The following is a 13,143-nucleotide window of genomic DNA, read 5'->3' as shown; positions in this document are numbered from 1 at the left end:
TCCAGAATCATTCCTATAGATGAATTGAACCTATCTCTATGCCATTGATATTTTGATCGACGAATTTGGATTGGTAACCATCACGATTAAAAAACGCGATAAACTTTGAAAAACTCTCAATGGAATTGATCCAGAATCATTCTTATAGATGAATTGAACCTATCTCTAAGGCATTGAAATGTTTTATCTACGAATTTGGACTGGTAACCATCGCGATTGAAAAAAAAATTCAAGAAATTTGTTATTGAAAACAAACTATTCATCGCCAACGACATCCCGTATTCCCAAGCGGTCACCCTTCCAAGTACTAACGGGACTCGACGTAACTTAACTTCTGGGAGCTGACGAGACCAGGTGCGTTCTACGTGATATGGCCGTTGACATTCAAAAATGAAAATTTACCCTCCCAGTCCCAATGGATGAATAGAAAATCACTTCAAAGTGATAGAAATGTTTATTCATTGAATTTGGACTCGTAACCATCGCGAATAAAAAAGCGCGATAAACTTTGAAAAACTCGCAATGAAATTCATCCAGAATCATTCCTATAGATGAATTGAACCTATCTCTATGCCATTGATATTTTGATCGACGAATTTGGATTGCTAACCATCACGATTAAAAAACGCGATAAACTTTGAAAAACTCTCAATGGAATTGATCCAGAATCATTCTTATAGATGAATTGAACCTATCTCTAAGGCATTGAAATGTTTTATCTACGAATTTGGACTGGTAACCATCGCGATTGAAAAAAAAATTCAAGAAATTTGTTATTGAAAACAAACTATTCATCGCCAACGACATCCCGTATTCCCAAGCGGTCACCCTTCCAAGTACTAACGTGACTCGACGTAACTTAACTTCTGGGAGCTGACGAGACCAGGTGCGTTCTACGTGATATGGCCGTTGACATTCAAAAATGAAAATTTACCCTCCCAGTCCCAATGGATGAATAGAAAATCACTTCAAAGTGATAGAAATGTTTGTTCATTGAATTTGGACTCGTAACCATCGCGAATAAAAAAGCGCGATAAACTTTGAAAAACTCGCAATGAAATTCATCCAGAATAATTCCTATAGATGAATTGAACCTATCTCTATGCCATTGATATTTTGATCGACGAATTTGGATTGGTAGCCATCGCGATTAAAAAACGCGATAAACTTTGAAAAACTCTCAATGAAATTGATCCAGAATCATTTTTATAGATGAATTGAACCTATCTCTAAGGCATTGAAATGTTTTATCTACGAATTTGGACTGGTAACCATCGTGATTGAAAAAAAAATTCAAGAAATTTGTTATTGAAAACAAACTATTCATCGCCAACGACATCCCGTATTCCCAAGCGGTCACCCTTCCAAGTACTAACGGGACTCGACGTAACTTAACTTCTGGGAGCTGACGAGACCAGGTGCGTTCTACGTGATATGGCCGTTGACATTCAAAAATGAAAATTTACCCTCCCAGTCCCAATGGATGAATAGAAAATCACTTCAAAGTGATAGAAATGTTTGTTCATTGAATTTGGACTCGTAACCATCGCGAATAAAAAAGCGCGATAAACTTTGAAAAACTCGCAATGAAATTTATCCAGAATCATTCCTATAGATGAATTGAACCTATCTCTATGCCATTGATATTTTTGATCTACGAATTTGGACTGGTAACCATCGCGATTAAAAAACGCGATAAACTTTGAAAAACTCTCAATGGAATTGATCCATAATCATTCTTATAGATGAATTGAACCTATCTCTAAGGCATTGAAATGTTTTATCTACGAATTTGGACTGGTAACCATCGTGATTGAAAAAAAATTTCAAGAAATTTGTTATTGAAAACAAACTATTCATCGCCAACGACATCCCGTATTCCCAAGCGGTCACCCTTCCAAGTACTAACGGGACTCGACGTAACTTAACTTCTGGGAGCTGACGAGACCAGGTGCGTTCTACGTGATATGGCCGTTGACATTCAAAAATGAAAATTTACCCTCCCAGTCCCAATGGATGAATAGAAAATCACTTCAAAGTGATAGAAATGTTTGTTCATTGAATTTGGACTCGTAACCATCGCGAATAAAAAAGCGCGATAAACTTTGAAAAACTCGCAATGAAATTTATCCAGAATCATTCCTATAGATGAATTGAACCTATCTCTATGCCATTGATATTTTTGATCTACGAATTTGGACTGGTAACCATCGCGATTAAAAAACGCGATAAACTTTGAAAAACTCTCAATGGAATTGATCCATAATCATTCTTATAGATGAATTGAACCTATCTCTAAGGCATTGAAATGTTTTATCTACGAATTTGGACTGGTAACCATCGTGATTGAAAAAAAATTTCAAGAAATTTGTTATTGAAAACAAACTATTCATCGCCAACGACATCCCGTATTCCCAAGCGGTCACCCTTCCAAGTACTAACGGGACTCGACGTAACTTAACTTCTGGGAGCTGACGAGACCAGGTGCGTTCTACGTGATATGGCCGTTGACATTCAAAAATGAAAATTTACCCTCCCAGTCCCAATGGATGAATAGAAAATCACTTCAAAGTGATAGAAATGTTTGTTCATTGAATTTGGACTCGTAACCATCGCGAATAAAAAAGCGCGATAAACTTTGAAAAACTCGCAATGAAATTTATCCAGAATCATTCCTATAGATGAATTGAACCTATCTCTATGCCATTGATATTTTTGATCTACGAATTTGGACTGGTAACCATCGCGATTAAAAAACGCGATAAACTTTGAAAAACTCTCAATGGAATTGATCCATAATCATTCTTATAGATGAATTGAACCTATCTCTAAGGCATTGAAATGTTTTATCTACGAATTTGGACTGGTAACCATCGTGATTGAAAAAAAATTTCAAGAAATTTGTTATTGAAAACAAACTATTCATCGCCAACGACATCCCGTATTCCCAAACGGTCACCCTTCCAAGTACTAACGGGACTCGACGTAACTTAACTTCTGGGAGCTGACGAGACCAGGTGCGTTCTACGTGATATGGCCGTTGACATTCAAAAATGAAAATTTACCCTCCCAGTCCCAATGGATGAATAGAAAATCACTTCAAAGTGATAGAAATGTTTATTCATTGAATTTGGACTCGTAACCATCGCCAATAAAAAAGCGCGATAAACTTTGAAAAACTCGCAATGAAATTTATCCAGAATCATTTTTATAGATGAATTGAACCTATCTCTAAGGCATTGAAATGTTTTATCTACGAATTTGGACTGGTAACCATCGTGATTGAAAAAAAAATTCAAGAAATTTGTTATTGAAAACAAACTATTCATCGCCAACGACATCCCGTATTCCCAAGCGGTCACCCTTCCAAGTACTAACGGGACTCGACGTAACTTAACTTCTGGGAGCTGACGAGACCAGGTGCGTTCTACGTGATATGGCCGTTGACATTCAAAAATGAAAATTTACCCTCCCAGTCCCAATGGATGAATAGAAAATCACTTCAAAGTGATAGAAATGTTTGTTCATTGAATTTGGACTCGTAACCATCGCGAATAAAAAAGCGCGATAAACTTTGAAAAACTCGCAATGAAATTTATCCAGAATCATTCCTATAGATGAATTGAACCTATCTCTATGCCATTGATATTTTTGATCTACGAATTTGGACTGGTAACCATCGCGATTAAAAAACGCGATAAACTTTGAAAAACTCTCAATGGAATTGATCCATAATCATTCTTATAGATGAATTGAACCTATCTCTAAGGCATTGAAATGTTTTATCTACGAATTTGGACTGGTAACCATCGTGATTGAAAAAAAATTTCAAGAAATTTGTTATTGAAAACAAACTATTCATCGCCAACGACATCCCGTATTCCCAAGCGGTCACCCTTCCAAGTACTAACGGGACTCGACGTAACTTAACTTCTGGGAGCTGACGAGACCAGGTGCGTTCTACGTGATATGGCCGTTGACATTCAAAAATGAAAATTTACCCTCCCAGTCCCAATGGATGAATAGAAAATCACTTCAAAGTGATAGAAATGTTTGTTCATTGAATTTGGACTCGTAACCATCGCGAATAAAAAAGCGCGATAAACTTTGAAAAACTCGCAATGAAATTTATCCAGAATCATTCCTATAGATGAATTGAACCTATCTCTATGCCATTGATATTTTTGATCTACGAATTTGGACTGGTAACCATCGCGATTAAAAAACGCGATAAACTTTGAAAAACTCTCAATGGAATTGATCCATAATCATTCTTATAGATGAATTGAACCTATCTCTAAGGCATTGAAATGTTTTATCTACGAATTTGGACTGGTAACCATCGTGATTGAAAAAAAATTTCAAGAAATTTGTTATTGAAAACAAACTATTCATCGCCAACGACATCCCGTATTCCCAAGCGGTCACCCTTCCAAGTACTAACGGGACTCGACGTAACTTAACTTCTGGGAGCTGACGAGACCAGGTGCGTTCTACGTGATATGGCCGTTGACATTCAAAAATGAAAATTTACCCTCCCAGTCCCAATGGATGAATAGAAAATCACTTCAAAGTGATAGAAATGTTTGTTCATTGAATTTGGACTCGTAACCATCGCGAATAAAAAAGCGCGATAAACTTTGAAAAACTCGCAATGAAATTTATCCAGAATCATTCCTATAGATGAATTGAACCTATCTCTATGCCATTGATATTTTTGATCTACGAATTTGGACTGGTAACCATCGCGATTAAAAAACGCGATAAACTTTGAAAAACTCTCAATGGAATTGATCCATAATCATTCTTATAGATGAATTGAACCTATCTCTAAGGCATTGAAATGTTTTATCTACGAATTTGGACTGGTAACCATCGTGATTGAAAAAAAATTTCAAGAAATTTGTTATTGAAAACAAACTATTCATCGCCAACGACATCCCGTATTCCCAAACGGTCACCCTTCCAAGTACTAACGGGACTCGACGTAACTTAACTTCTGGGAGCTGACGAGACCAGGTGCGTTCTACGTGATATGGCCGTTGACATTCAAAAATGAAAATTTACCCTCCCAGTCCCAATGGATGAATAGAAAATCACTTCAAAGTGATAGAAATGTTTATTCATTGAATTTGGACTCGTAACCATCGCGAATAAAAAAGCGCGATAAACTTTGAAAAACTCGCAATGAAATTCATCCAGAATAATTCCTATAGATGAATTGAACCTATCTCTATGCCATTGATATTTTTGATCTACGAATTTGGACTGGTAACCATCGCGATTAAAAAACGCGATAAACTTTGAAAAACTCTCAATGGAATTGATCCATAATCATTCTTATAGATGAATTGAACCTATCTCTAAGGCATTGAAATGTTTTATCTACGAATTTGGACTGGTAACCATCGTGATTGAAAAAAAATTTCAAGAAATTTGTTATTGAAAACAAACTATTCATCGCCAACGACATCCCGTATTCCCAAGCGGTCACCCTTCCAAGTACTAACGGGACTCGACGTAACTTAACTTCTGGGAGCTGACGAGACCAGGTGCGTTCTACGTGATATGGCCGTTGACATTCAAAAATGAAAATTTACCCTCCCAGTCCCAATGGATGAATAGAAAATCACTTCAAAGTGATAGAAATGTTTGTTCATTGAATTTGGACTCGTAACCATCGCGAATAAAAAAGCGCGATAAACTTTGAAAAACTCGCAATGAAATTTATCCAGAATCATTCCTATAGATGAATTGAACCTATCTCTATGCCATTGATATTTTTGATCTACGAATTTGGACTGGTAACCATCGCGATTAAAAAACGCGATAAACTTTGAAAAACTCTCAATGGAATTGATCCATAATCATTCTTATAGATGAATTGAACCTATCTCTAAGGCATTGAAATGTTTTATCTACGAATTTGGACTGGTAACCATCGTGATTGAAAAAAAATTTCAAGAAATTTGTTATTGAAAACAAACTATTCATCGCCAACGACATCCCGTATTCCCAAGCGGTCACCCTTCCAAGTACTAACGGGACTCGACGTAACTTAACTTCTGGGAGCTGACGAGACCAGGTGCGTTCTACGTGATATGGCCGTTGACATTCAAAAATGAAAATTTACCCTCCCAGTCCCAATGGATGAATAGAAAATCACTTCAAAGTGATAGAAATGTTTGTTCATTGAATTTGGACTCGTAACCATCGCGAATAAAAAAGCGCGATAAACTTTGAAAAACTCGCAATGAAATTTATCCAGAATCATTCCTATAGATGAATTGAACCTATCTCTATGCCATTGATATTTTTGATCTACGAATTTGGACTGGTAACCATCGCGATTAAAAAACGCGATAAACTTTGAAAAACTCTCAATGGAATTGATCCATAATCATTCTTATAGATGAATTGAACCTATCTCTAAGGCATTGAAATGTTTTATCTACGAATTTGGACTGGTAACCATCGTGATTGAAAAAAAATTTCAAGAAATTTGTTATTGAAAACAAACTATTCATCGCCAACGACATCCCGTATTCCCAAACGGTCACCCTTCCAAGTACTAACGGGACTCGACGTAACTTAACTTCTGGGAGCTGACGAGACCAGGTGCGTTCTACGTGATATGGCCGTTGACATTCAAAAATGAAAATTTACCCTCCCAGTCCCAATGGATGAATAGAAAATCACTTCAAAGTGATAGAAATGTTTATTCATTGAATTTGGACTCGTAACCATCGCGAATAAAAAAGCGCGATAAACTTTGAAAAACTCGCAATGAAATTCATCCAGAATCATTCCTATAGATGAATTGAACCTATCTCTATGCCATTGATATTTTGATCGACGAATTTGGATTGGTAACCATCACGATTAAAAAACGCGATAAACTTTGAAAAACTCTCAATGGAATTGATCCAGAATCATTCTTATAGATGAATTGAACCTATCTCTAAGGCATTGAAATGTTTTATCTACGAATTTGTACTGGTAACCATCGCGATTGAAAAAAAAATTCAAGAAATTTGTTATTGAAAACAAACTATTCATCGCCAACGACATCCCGTATTCCCAAACGGTCACCCTTCCAAGTACTAACGTGACTCGACGTAACTTAACTTCTGGGAGCTGACGAGACCAGGTGCGTTCTACGTGATATGGCCGTTGACATTCAAAAATGAAAATTTACCCTCCAAGTCCCAATGGATGAATAGAAAATCACTTCAAAGTGATAGAAATGTTTGTTCATTGAATTTGGACTCGTAACCATCGCGAATAAAAAAGCGCGATAAACTTTGAAAAACTCGCAATGAAATTCATCCAGAATAATTCCTATAGATGAATTGAACCTATCTCTATGCCATTGATATTTTGATCGACGAATTTGGATTGGTAGCCATCGCGATTAAAAAACGCGATAAACTTTGAAAAACTCTCAATGAAATTGATCCAGAATCATTTTTATAGATGAATTGAACCTATCTCTAAGGCATTGAAATGTTTTATCTACGAATTTGGACTGGTAACCATCGTGATTGAAAAAAAAATTCAAGAAATTTGTTATTGAAAACAAACTATTCATCGCCAACGACATCCCGTATTCCCAAGCGGTCACCCTTCCAAGTACTAACGGGACTCGACGTAACTTAACTTCTGGGAGCTGACGAGACCAGGTGCGTTCTACGTGATATGGCCGTTGACATTCAAAAATGAAAATTTACCCTCCCAGTCCCAATGGATGAATAGAAAATCACTTCAAAGTGATAGAAATGTTTGTTCATTGAATTTGGACTCGTAACCATCGCGAATAAAAAAGCGCGATAAACTTTGAAAAACTCGCAATGAAATTTATCCAGAATCATTCCTATAGATGAATTGAACCTATCTCTATGCCATTGATATTTTTGATCTACGAATTTGGACTGGTAACCATCGCGATTAAAAAACGCGATAAACTTTGAAAAACTCTCAATGGAATTGATCCAGAATCATTCTTATAGATGAATTGAACCTATCTCTAAGGCATTGAAATGTTTTATCTACGAATTTGGACTGGTAACCATCGTGATTGAAAAAAAATTTCAAGAAATTTGTTATTGAAAACAAACTATTCATCGCCAACGACATCCCGTATTCCCAAGCGGTCACCCTTCCAAGTACTAACGGGACTCGACGTAACTTAACTTCTGGGAGCTGACGAGACCAGGTGCGTTCTACGTGATATGGCCGTTGACATTCAAAAATGAAAATTTACCCTCCCAGTCCCAATGGATGAATAGAAAATCACTTCAAAGTGATAGAAATGTTTATTCATTGAATTTGGACTCGTAACCATCGCGAATAAAAAAGCGCGATAAACTTTGAAAAACTCGCAATGAAATTCATCCAGAATCATTCCTATAGATGAATTGAACCTATCTCTATGCCATTGATATTTTGATCGACGAATTTGGATTGGTAACCATCACGATTAAAAAACGCGATAAACTTTGAAAAACTCTCAATGGAATTGATCCAGAATCATTCTTATAGATGAATTGAACCTATCTCTAAGGCATTGAAATGTTTTATCTACGAATTTGTACTGGTAACCATCGCGATTGAAAAAAAAATTCAAGAAATTTGTTATTGAAAACAAACTATTCATCGCCAACGACATCCCGTATTCCCAAACGGTCACCCTTCCAAGTACTAACGTGACTCGACGTAACTTAACTTCTGGGAGCTGACGAGACCAGGTGCGTTCTACGTGATATGGCCGTTGACATTCAAAAATGAAAATTTACCCTCCAAGTCCCAATGGATGAATAGAAAATCACTTCAAAGTGATAGAAATGTTTGTTCATTGAATTTGGACTCGTAACCATCGCGAATAAAAAAGCGCGATAAACTTTGAAAAACTCGCAATGAAATTCATCCAGAATAATTCCTATAGATGAATTGAACCTATCTCTATGCCATTGATATTTTGATCGACGAATTTGGATTGGTAGCCATCGCGATTAAAAAACGCGATAAACTTTGAAAAACTCTCAATGAAATTGATCCAGAATCATTTTTATAGATGAATTGAACCTATCTCTAAGGCATTGAAATGTTTTGTCTACGAATTTGGACTGGTAACCATCGTGATTGAAAAAAAAATTCAAGAAATTTGTTATTGAAAACAAACTATTCATCGCCAACGACATCCCGTATTCCCAAGCGGTCACCCTTCCAAGTACTAACGGGACTCGACGTAACTTAACTTCTGGGAGCTGACGAGACCAGGTGCGTTCTACGTGATATGGCCGTTGACATTCAAAAATGAAAATTTACCCTCCCAGTCCCAATGGATGAATAGAAAATCACTTCAAAGTGATAGAAATGTTTGTTCATTGAATTTGGACTCGTAACCATCGCGAATAAAAAAGCGCGATAAACTTTGAAAAACTCGCAATGAAATTTATCCAGAATCATTCCTATAGATGAATTGAACCTATCTCTATGCCATTGATATTTTTGATCTACGAATTTGGACTGGTAACCATCGCGATTAAAAAACGCGATAAACTTTGAAAAACTCTCAATGGAATTGATCCAGAATCATTCTTATAGATGAATTGAACCTATCTCTAAGGCATTGAAATGTTTTATCTACGAATTTGGACTGGTAACCATCGTGATTGAAAAAAAATTTCAAGAAATTTGTTATTGAAAACAAACTATTCATCGCCAACGACATCCCGTATTCCCAAGCGGTCACCCTTCCAAGTACTAACGGGACTCGACGTAACTTAACTTCTGGGAGCTGACGAGACCAGGTGCGTTCTACGTGATATGGCCGTTGACATTCAAAAATGAAAATTTACCCTCCCAGTCCCAATGGATGAATAGAAAATCACTTCAAAGTGATAGAAATGTTTGTTCATTGAATTTGGACTCGTAACCATCGCGAATAAAAAAGCGCGATAAACTTTGAAAAACTCGCAATGAAATTCATCCAGAATAATTCCTATAGATGAATTGAACCTATCTCTATGCCATTGATATTTTGATCGACGAATTTGGATTGGTAGCCATCGCGATTAAAAAACGCGATAAACTTTGAAAAACTCTCAATGAAATTGATCCAGAATCATTTTTATAGATGAATTGAACCTATCTCTAAGGCATTGAAATGTTTTATCTACGAATTTGGACTGGTAACCATCGTGATTGAAAAAAAAATTCAAGAAATTTGTTATTGAAAACAAACTATTCATCGCCAACGACATCCCGTATTCCCAAGCGGTCACCCTTCCAAGTACTAACGGGACTCGACGTAACTTAACTTCTGGGAGCTGACGAGACCAGGTGCGTTCTACGTGATATGGCCGTTGACATTCAAAAATGAAAATTTACCCTCCCAGTCCCAATGGATGAATAGAAAATCACTTCAAAGTGATAGAAATGTTTGTTCATTGAATTTGGACTCGTAACCATCGCGAATAAAAAAGCGCGATAAACTTTGAAAAACTCGCAATGAAATTTATCCAGAATCATTCCTATAGATGAATTGAACCTATCTCTATGCCATTGATATTTTTGATCTACGAATTTGGACTGGTAACCATCGCGATTAAAAAACGCGATAAACTTTGAAAAACTCTCAATGGAATTGATCCATAATCATTCTTATAGATGAATTGAACCTATCTCTAAGGCATTGAAATGTTTTATCTACGAATTTGGACTGGTAACCATCGTGATTGAAAAAAAATTTCAAGAAATTTGTTATTGAAAACAAACTATTCATCGCCAACGACATCCCGTATTCCCAAACGGTCACCCTTCCAAGTACTAACGGGACTCGACGTAACTTAACTTCTGGGAGCTGACGAGACCAGGTGCGTTCTACGTGATATGGCCGTTGACATTCAAAAATGAAAATTTACCCTCCCAGTCCCAATGGATGAATAGAAAATCACTTCAAAGTGATAGAAATGTTTATTCATTGAATTTGGACTCGTAACCATCGCGAATAAAAAAGCGCGATAAACTTTGAAAAACTCGCAATGAAATTCATCCAGAATCATTCCTATAGATGAATTGAACCTATCTCTATGCCATTGATATTTTGATCGACGAATTTGGATTGGTAACCATCACGATTAAAAAACGCGATAAACTTTGAAAAACTCTCAATGGAATTGATCCAGAATCATTCTTATAGATGAATTGAACCTATCTCTAAGGCATTGAAATGTTTTATCTACGAATTTGGACTGGTAACCATCGCGATTGAAAAAAAAAATTCAAGAAATTTGTTATTGAAAACAAACTATTCATCGCCAACGACATCCCGTATTCCCAAGCGGTCACCCTTCCAAGTACTAACGTGACTCGACGTAACTTAACTTCTGGGAGCTGACGAGACCAGGTGCGTTCTACGTGATATGGCCGTTGACATTCAAAAATGAAAATTTACCCTCCAAGTCCCAATGGATGAATAGAAAATCACTTCAAAGTGATAGAAATGTTTGTTCATTGAATTTGGACTCGTAACCATCGCGAATAAAAAAGCGCGATAAACTTTGAAAAACTCGCAATGAAATTCATCCAGAATAATTCCTATAGATGAATTGAACCTATCTCTATGCCATTGATATTTTGATCGACGAATTTGGATTGGTAGCCATCGCGATTAAAAAACGCGATAAACTTTGAAAAACTCTCAATGAAATTGATCCAGAATCATTTTTATAGATGAATTGAACCTATCTCTAAGGCATTGAAATGTTTTATCTACGAATTTGGACTGGTAACCATCGTGATTGAAAAAAAAATTCAAGAAATTTGTTATTGAAAACAAACTATTCATCGCCAACGACATCCCGTATTCCCAAGCGGTCACCCTTCCAAGTACTAACGGGACTCGACGTAACTTAACTTCTGGGAGCTGACGAGACCAGGTGCGTTCTACGTGATATGGCCGTTGACATTCAAAAATGAAAATTTACCCTCCCAGTCCCAATGGATGAATAGAAAATCACTTCAAAGTGATAGAAATGTTTGTTCATTGAATTTGGACTCGTAACCATCGCGAATAAAAAAGCGCGATAAACTTTGAAAAACTCGCAATGAAATTCATCCAGAATAATTCCTATAGATGAATTGAACCTATCTCTATGCCATTGATATTTTGATCGACGAATTTGGATTGGTAGCCATCGCGATTAAAAAACGCGATAAACTTTGAAAAACTCTCAATGAAATTGATCCAGAATCATTTTTATAGATGAATTGAACCTATCTCTAAGGCATTGAAATGTTTTATCTACGAATTTGGACTGGTAACCATCGTGATTGAAAAAAAAATTCAAGAAATTTGTTATTGAAAACAAACTATTCATCGCCAACGACATCCCGTATTCCCAAGCGGTCACCCTTCCAAGTACTAACGGGACTCGACGTAACTTAACTTCTGGGAGCTGACGAGACCAGGTGCGTTCTACGTGATATGGCCGTTGACATTCAAAAATGAAAATTTACCCTCCCAGTCCCAATGGATGAATAGAAAATCACTTCAAAGTGATAGAAATGTTTGTTCATTGAATTTGGACTCGTAACCATCGCGAATAAAAAAGCGCGATAAACTTTGAAAAACTCGCAATGAAATTCATCCAGAATAATTCCTATAGATGAATTGAACCTATCTCTATGCCATTGATATTTTGATCGACGAATTTGGATTGGTAGCCATCGCGATTAAAAAACGCGATAAACTTTGAAAAACTCTCAATGAAATTGATCCAGAATCATTTTTATAGATGAATTGAACCTATCTCTAAGGCATTGAAATGTTTTATCTACGAATTTGGACTGGTAACCATCGTGATTGAAAAAAAAATTCAAGAAATTTGTTATTGAAAACAAACTATTCATCGCCAACGACATCCCGTATTCCCAAGCGGTCACCCTTCCAAGTACTAACGGGACTCGACGTAACTTAACTTCTGGGAGCTGACGAGACCAGGTGCGTTCTACGTGATATGGCCGTTGACATTCAAAAATGAAAATTTACCCTCCCAGTCCCAATGGATGAATAGAAAATCACTTCAAAGTGATAGAAATGTTTGTTCATTGAATTTGGACTCGTAACCATCGCGAATA

At 36.6% G+C, this 13,143-nt stretch overlaps 2 non-coding genes and 23 pseudogenes across 2 annotated transcripts; all 25 read right to left on the bottom strand.

Annotated features, from left to right (window-relative positions):
- Positions 1 to 263: 263 nt before the first annotated feature.
- Positions 264 to 382, bottom strand: LOC124332208 (annotated as a pseudogene).
- Positions 383 to 795: 413 nt separating this feature from the next.
- LOC124331829 lies at positions 796 to 914 on the bottom strand. Its single transcript, XR_006916850.1, has one exon. It is a non-coding gene; the product is annotated as a 5S ribosomal RNA (ribosomal RNA).
- Positions 915 to 1,327: 413 nt separating this feature from the next.
- Positions 1,328 to 1,446, bottom strand: LOC124332207 (annotated as a pseudogene).
- Positions 1,447 to 1,860: 414 nt separating this feature from the next.
- On the bottom strand, positions 1,861 to 1,979 carry LOC124332206 (annotated as a pseudogene).
- Positions 1,980 to 2,393: 414 nt separating this feature from the next.
- Positions 2,394 to 2,512, bottom strand: LOC124332205 (annotated as a pseudogene).
- Positions 2,513 to 2,926: 414 nt separating this feature from the next.
- LOC124333601 lies at positions 2,927 to 3,045 on the bottom strand (annotated as a pseudogene).
- Positions 3,046 to 3,329: 284 nt separating this feature from the next.
- LOC124332204 lies at positions 3,330 to 3,448 on the bottom strand (annotated as a pseudogene).
- A 414-nt stretch (positions 3,449 to 3,862) lies between these two features.
- On the bottom strand, positions 3,863 to 3,981 carry LOC124332202 (annotated as a pseudogene).
- Positions 3,982 to 4,395: 414 nt separating this feature from the next.
- LOC124332201 lies at positions 4,396 to 4,514 on the bottom strand (annotated as a pseudogene).
- Positions 4,515 to 4,928: 414 nt separating this feature from the next.
- On the bottom strand, positions 4,929 to 5,047 carry LOC124333599 (annotated as a pseudogene).
- Positions 5,048 to 5,461: 414 nt separating this feature from the next.
- On the bottom strand, positions 5,462 to 5,580 carry LOC124332200 (annotated as a pseudogene).
- A 414-nt stretch (positions 5,581 to 5,994) lies between these two features.
- LOC124332199 lies at positions 5,995 to 6,113 on the bottom strand (annotated as a pseudogene).
- Positions 6,114 to 6,527: 414 nt separating this feature from the next.
- Positions 6,528 to 6,646, bottom strand: LOC124333598 (annotated as a pseudogene).
- A 413-nt stretch (positions 6,647 to 7,059) lies between these two features.
- Positions 7,060 to 7,178, bottom strand: LOC124331202 (annotated as a pseudogene).
- A 413-nt stretch (positions 7,179 to 7,591) lies between these two features.
- Positions 7,592 to 7,710, bottom strand: LOC124332198 (annotated as a pseudogene).
- Positions 7,711 to 8,124: 414 nt separating this feature from the next.
- Positions 8,125 to 8,243, bottom strand: LOC124332197 (annotated as a pseudogene).
- A 413-nt stretch (positions 8,244 to 8,656) lies between these two features.
- Positions 8,657 to 8,775, bottom strand: LOC124331190 (annotated as a pseudogene).
- Positions 8,776 to 9,188: 413 nt separating this feature from the next.
- On the bottom strand, positions 9,189 to 9,307 carry LOC124332196 (annotated as a pseudogene).
- A 414-nt stretch (positions 9,308 to 9,721) lies between these two features.
- Positions 9,722 to 9,840, bottom strand: LOC124332195 (annotated as a pseudogene).
- A 413-nt stretch (positions 9,841 to 10,253) lies between these two features.
- Positions 10,254 to 10,372, bottom strand: LOC124332194 (annotated as a pseudogene).
- A 414-nt stretch (positions 10,373 to 10,786) lies between these two features.
- On the bottom strand, positions 10,787 to 10,905 carry LOC124333597 (annotated as a pseudogene).
- A 414-nt stretch (positions 10,906 to 11,319) lies between these two features.
- LOC124331715 lies at positions 11,320 to 11,438 on the bottom strand. The gene has a single exon (XR_006916848.1). It is a non-coding gene; the product is annotated as a 5S ribosomal RNA (ribosomal RNA).
- A 413-nt stretch (positions 11,439 to 11,851) lies between these two features.
- LOC124332193 lies at positions 11,852 to 11,970 on the bottom strand (annotated as a pseudogene).
- Positions 11,971 to 12,383: 413 nt separating this feature from the next.
- On the bottom strand, positions 12,384 to 12,502 carry LOC124332191 (annotated as a pseudogene).
- A 413-nt stretch (positions 12,503 to 12,915) lies between these two features.
- Positions 12,916 to 13,034, bottom strand: LOC124332190 (annotated as a pseudogene).
- Between the last annotated feature and the right edge of the window lie 109 nt (positions 13,035 to 13,143).

This window comes from Daphnia pulicaria, chromosome 3 (genome assembly GCF_021234035.1).
Source record: "Daphnia pulicaria isolate SC F1-1A chromosome 3, SC_F0-13Bv2, whole genome shotgun sequence".
Taxonomy (NCBI): domain Eukaryota; kingdom Metazoa; phylum Arthropoda; class Branchiopoda; order Diplostraca; family Daphniidae; genus Daphnia; species Daphnia pulicaria.
The sequence above is the reverse complement of the archived record's forward strand: the minus strand, read 5'-3'. Positions and strand labels throughout refer to the sequence as shown.